Genomic DNA, 5,615 nt, shown 5'->3' on the forward strand with positions numbered 1-5,615 from the left:
TTTTTGAGACAGAGTCTCACCCTGTGGAGTGCGGTGGCACAATCTTGGCTCATTGCAACCCCCACCTCCCAGGTTCAAGTGATTCTTCTGCCTCAGCCTCCTGAGCAGCTGGGACTACAGGTGTGCATCATGACACCTGGCTGATTTTTGTATTTTTAATAGAGACAGGGTTCGTCATGTTGGTCAGGTTGGTCTCAAACTCCTGACCTCAAGTGATCTGCCCACCTCAGCCTCCAAAAATGCTGGGATTATAAGCATGAGCCACCGCACCCGGCCCTACCTGCCTCCTTGAGCCTATATCCTTCTCTGTGAAATAGGGTGATCGTAGTATGTAAATTCACAGGCTCTCTGAAAGCTAAAGGAGATTGAGATCTTTGGATACTTAAAAGCCCTGGACAAATATTTGTAAGTTTACAAGGGTTTTTGTTTGTGTGCTTGTTTTTGTTTTTGAGACAGGGTCTTACTCTGTTGCCCAGGCTGGAGTGCAGTGGTGCTCTCATGGCTTACTACAGCCTTGACCTCCCAGGCTCAAGTGATCCTCCTGCCTCAGCCTCCAGAGTAGCTGGGACTCTAGGCACACACACCATGCCTGGCTGGGCTATTTTAACAGTTGGAAATGTTAAAATTATTTCTGAATAAAACAGTGAAGAAGGTAGCAGAAAGTAAAAAGGAGATTATGTTTTATCTTGTAGGGATAATAAAAGGACATTGTTGTTGTTTTTACTGACTTTTTTTTTTTTTGGTCTCACAAACACAAAAGAATCTGATTAAAACCATAGCCAAACTCTCCAATGGGGAAAGAAAAAAGATATTTTTCAAATGCCCATACAATTTCAGAGGGATCATGGATACTCTGAGGGTCACTAGGGATCTGAAAATAAAAGTCCTATTATGTAAAGGGTTTGTGCCCATAATAAATCCATGCCTGCCTCTTGGGCATCTTCAGGGAACAAGGGGGAAGAGAAGAAGCCATCACTGAAAATCTTGTGACACAAATAGGTCACCCCTAGGGGACAAATAGTCTAACACGGTTTTTTTTTTTTTTTTTTTTTTTTTTTTACAGAGGCCGAAGATGACTTTTGGGGACTGAAAGTGGGTTGTTTGCTTAGTGTAAGGCTGGAGTTGGAATGGGAGTGTTCACTGCTCCCAGCTTGGGGCTCCCTGACTGGATATGCCTTCTAGCCCATTGACAGGAGGGTCTGTCAGGACCCGTGGGTGCTGAGGAGCCAAGCTCCATGCACAGTGGGGCTGAGAGGACTAAGGCTGAATGCCAAAGAGGGAGTGGAGAAAATACAGGCTGGGTATGGTGGCTCACACCTGTAATCCCAGCACTTTGGGAGGCCAAGGCAGGCAAATCACCTGGGGTCAGGAGTTCAAGACCAGCCTGGCCAACATATCAAAACCCTGTCTCTACTAAAAATATAAAAAAATTAGCCAGGCATGGTGGCAGGCACCTGTAATCCCAGCTACTTGTGAAGATGAGGCAGAAGAATCACTGGAACCCAGCAGGCAGAGGTTGCAGTGAGCCGAGATCATGCCACTACACTCCAGCCTGGGCGACAGAACAGGATTCCATCTCAAAAAACAAGAAAAGAAAAGAAAAAGAAAATACAGGCCATTTTTCCATCACCAGATGCCCAGATGCCTTTGCTCTCCTTTGTTTGAAGTGCAATACAGAAATTGTGGAGCACAATGAATTCTCCTCATACAACCATGACTTTGAACCCTGGGCCCAGATTGGCCTTGAGTGAAGTGATGAGACCCACTGTGTTAATAAGCAGATTCAAAACTTAGGACTCAGAGCCTCTATCCTGAAAAATCCTTCAGAAGGTGGACTCCATGTCCCTTTCCCCTTCACCCTGGGCTCAGTGGCTAACATGTGACTGCAAGCTCTTAGGTAACTGAGCTCAACCTCCAGAGGCTAAGAGAAACTGAGAGAGGTGTAGGTAAGATCCAACTAGAGCAAGTACTCTGCACCCAGTAGGGTGATCATCAGGGCCTCAATCTTAGGGCAAGAACCAAGAGAGGCCTCTTTTTTGTCAGAGCATTGAGCTTCCTGCATAACAGCGAGGTCCACCATGTCTGCTGAGTGTCAGCTATTGCTTCGTGATTTCCTTCTCCCAGTCATAGCTTAAAATACATTTGTGAAAATGTAAGTGAACCATGTCTAAACAGCTCCTGTTCAACCATTACCAACATTAATGGATTTGATATCATCTATCAGATAAACTAGCAGGAAACAGGGGTTTAAGAAAAGGAGACACAGGATAGGTAAATCAGGATGGTGGGCACAATCTGGGCCATGGAATGCTGCCCAGGAGAGGTGAGCTGGGTGAGCTTCCTTTCGTTCTTTTGACTTGACCCTAGCAGTCAGTACTAAGTTGAATAGGATTTCCCAAGACTCCTGTTCATCCAGAGCCTGTGACTGATTTTATTTGGAAATAGGGTCTTTGCAGATGTAATGAAATTAAGAAGAGGTCATATTGGATTCACGTGGGCCCTAAATCCAATATGACTGGTGTACTTAAAAGAAGAGGGGCTGGGCACAGTGGTTTATGCCTGTAATCCCAGCACTTTGGGAGACCATGGTGGGAGGATCACCTGAGGTCAGGCATTTGAGATCACTCTGGCCAAGATGACCAAACCCCCATCTCTACTAAAATACAAAAATTAGCCGGGCATGGAGGCATGCTCCTGTAATCCCAGCTACTCAGGTGGCTGAGGCTGGAGAATCGCTTGAACCCAGGAGGCAGAGGTTGCAGTGAGCCAAGACTATGCCACTGCACTCCAGCCTGGGTGATAGAGCAAGAGTCCATCTCAAAAAAAACAAAGAAGAGGGACATTTGTCATGTAACAATGGAGGGAGCGATTAGGGTGGTGAATCTACAAGCTGAATCCAAGGATTGCCAACAACCCCCGAAAGCTAGGAGGGGGGCATGAAACAGAGTCTTCTTTAGAGCTTCCAGAGGGGATAATCTTGCCAATACCTTGATTTTACATTCCAGATTTCTGGTCTCCAGGCCTGAGGGGGAAGACATTTCTGTTTTGTTTTGTTTTTTGTTTGTTTGTTTGTTTTTTAGGTGGAGTCTCACTCTTGCCTAGGCTGGAGTGTAATGGCATGATCTTGGCTCACTGCAACCTCTATTTCCTGGTTCAAGCAATTCTCTTGCCTCAGCCTCTGGAGTAGCTGGGACTACAGATGTGCATCACCATGCCCAACTTATTTTTGTATTTTTAGTAAAGACAGGGTTTCGCCATGTTGGCCAGGCTGACCTCAAACTTCTGACCTCTGGTGATACACCCGCCTTGGCCTCCCAAAGTGCTGGGATTACAGGAGTGAGCCACTGCGCCTGGCCTAATTTCTGCTGTTTGAAACACCCAGGTTTGTGGCACTTATAACAGCCCTAGAAAACCAATTCATAATCTTTGATAACTTTTTAACTAAGTGGTATGAAAACGTGTTTCAGGCTCATCTTGAATATTCTGTGACCCAGGCCTGCAGTGTTTCTTGACTGATTTTAATAGAGTAGGGAGAAAAAATATATACATATATGTGAAGATGAAATACTTAATGAGTTCATAGTGATGGTTCCCATTTGAATTCAGGGCTGGTATTTCTGATTCAAATTCTGAAAATCCTGTTTCTCAAGGACCTAAGGGTAATAGAATATTCTACAGTTGCTCATGTGCTTTATCTTGCATTATAAATACAATAGTCTTAGAATGACCATATTAATACTATCACAAGTCATTATGATTATTGAAAACAGCTTTAAAAATTTTGCTGATCCTATACCCATTCTCTGGTTATACTAAATTTGCATTGTCAGAGCATATAACTATTACATATACTATACCCTCTGCCTTTTCACCTTCGGTTAATCTAATTCTACAAGTGACTATGTATTTAATTATCACCAATCATCTCTATGCTGATTGTTCTCAAGTCATTTTGGTTGTCTAATGCATATTGTTTAATAAATTCCTTAAGAAGGGCTCATGGGAACAATATTCCTTGAGTTCTTCTTACATGTTGATAAATTTGTCAGTGTCCTTTCTGCTCTAAGGTTAAGTTTGGCCGGATTTTAAATCTTTAGTTTACATTTTCCTTCCTTGAGTACCTTAAATATGTTACTCCATTTGCTCATTAAGCATTATTGTTGAAAAGTCTGATGATAAACTAATTTTCTTTCCCTCACAAGTAACATGCTCTTTTACTGAGATGTCAAATGGATTCCTTCGTTTCCTTTAAAGTCTAAAATTTTACTAATATGTTTTGACTTTTTTTTGTTCATGATCCTAAATTTTCTAGAACTGTTAGAACACGTCAAAAACTTTACTAATACATGTTTATTCTCAAGCACATTATATAGTCTTGCAATATGTAGTTTCAAATCTTTTCCTTGAGACAAGAGAATCGCTTGAACCTGGAAGGCAGTTGCAGTGAGCCAAGATCATGCCACTGCACTCCAGTCTGGGCGACAAGCGCAAGACTCTGTCTCAAAAAAATATATATTTTCTTATATTTTTCTGCAAGTTTAGAAAGTTTTCTTTTTTGCTTTTTGCTTTTTGTTTTCTAACACAGAGTCTCACCCTGTCACCCAGGCTACGGTGCCATCACAGCTCACTGCAGCCTTGACTTCTTGCACTCAAGTTTTCCTCCCCTCTCAGCCTCCCGAGTAGCTGGGACAGGAAAGTTTTCTTGAGTTATAGTGTTGAGTATTCATTCTGTTTCTTTGGTTTGGTTTCTTCTTCAGAACTCTCATTATCTTTGTATCATATCTTTTTGCCTGTCTTAAATATTAGTCATTTTCTCTCAAATCCTTTTTAATCTTGCTGCATTCTTTTTTGATTCTTATAATTCTCTGCCTTTTGACTTTCTATTTCTGTTAAGTTATATTTGTTATGTTGGTTTGGTTTTGTATTCATTCTAGTTTGATCTTTATTTTGATTTTTTTCCTTTTCTTTCCATTTCCTAAGTTTTGTCACCTCCTTTCTGAGCTTATTTAATTCTGATTTATATTATCTAATTCTGATATGACATTATTTATTTATTTTTAATTTTTAATTTTTTAAAATTTTATTTTAAAACCAGAGATGGTATCTCACTATGTTGCCCAGGCTGGTCTGAAACTCCTGGGCTCAGATGATCCTCCTTGGCCTCCCAAAGTGCTATGATTACAGGGGTGCTACTGTGTCCAGCCTCTATTTTTTTAATATGTAATTTTTTTTAAAAAAGATGGGGTCTCGTTTTGTTGCCCCGGCTAGAGTACAGTGTTGTGATCATAGCTTACTGTGCCCTAGAACTCCGGGGCTCAAATGACCCCCCTGCCTCAGCCCCACTCCTGAGTAGCGAGGACTACAGGTGCACCAACATGCCCAGCTAATTTAAGACATTTTCTCAGTGTCTTTTACTTCATTTTGAAAAAAGAATACTATTATTTTGATCAGGTATTTTGGATATTTCTGTTTTTTTTTTTTATTTTTAGCATATCTTCCTGTCATGATTTCATGATATGTGGGGACATTATTATTACTGTTTTCCTTATAAACATTCTGTTTGAATTTGAATTTGACACATTTCTGTTGCTCATTTTTATGGAAATTAAATTTTC

This window comes from Rhinopithecus bieti, unplaced genomic scaffold, assembly GCF_001698545.2.
Source record: "Rhinopithecus bieti isolate Rb0 unplaced genomic scaffold, ASM169854v2 scaffold_27006, whole genome shotgun sequence".
Taxonomy (NCBI): Eukaryota; Metazoa; Chordata; class Mammalia; order Primates; family Cercopithecidae; genus Rhinopithecus; species Rhinopithecus bieti.